The 621-nt window shown below is 34.6% G+C and overlaps 1 pseudogene; it reads left to right on the top strand.

Annotated features, from left to right (window-relative positions):
- The first annotated feature begins 448 nt into the window (after positions 1 to 448).
- On the top strand, positions 449 to 567 carry LOC111734922 (annotated as a pseudogene).
- The last annotated feature ends 54 nt before the right edge of the window (positions 568 to 621 follow it).

The following is a 621-nucleotide window of genomic DNA, read 5'->3' on the forward strand; positions in this document are numbered from 1 at the left end:
ATATTACAATGAGGGGATAGGGTGGGAAATAGATGAAAAAGGTGAAAAAAATAACAAGTGCAAACTTCCCGTTATAATATAAATAAGCCATGGAGATATAGTGTACAGCACAGGGAATATAGTCAACGGTATAGTAACTACACGGTGACAGAGGATTACTAGACTTAGTGTGGTGATCACATCGTAAGGTATATAGATGTAGAATCACTATGTGGTATACCTGAAACTAATATAATATTGTATGACAACTATACTTTAATAAAAACATTTAAATAATATGATGAATATCACTAACAATAAGTCTTTCCTACCAGCTCAGAGACAGACCTATGTATATATAGGAACATAATATATGACAAAGTGGAGGTTTGTTAGGTAGGTAATATTGGGAAAACTGGGGAAAAAAAATATTAGAACCTTTTCTATGACTACGCTAAAAAATGAACTCCTCTACGGCCATGCCAACCTGAACACGCCCCATCCTGTCTGATCTCGGAAGCTAAGCAGGGTCAGGCCTGGTTAGTACTTGGATAGAAGTCCACCTAGGAAGACCAGGTGCTGTAGGCATAAAAATTAATTAATTAATTAATTAATTAATTAATTACCTTTTTTAGAAAAAGA

The sequence above is a fragment of the Pteropus vampyrus genome, unplaced genomic scaffold, assembly GCF_000151845.1.
Source record: "Pteropus vampyrus isolate Shadow unplaced genomic scaffold, Pvam_2.0 Scaffold9704, whole genome shotgun sequence".
Classification (NCBI taxonomy): domain Eukaryota; kingdom Metazoa; phylum Chordata; class Mammalia; order Chiroptera; family Pteropodidae; genus Pteropus; species Pteropus vampyrus.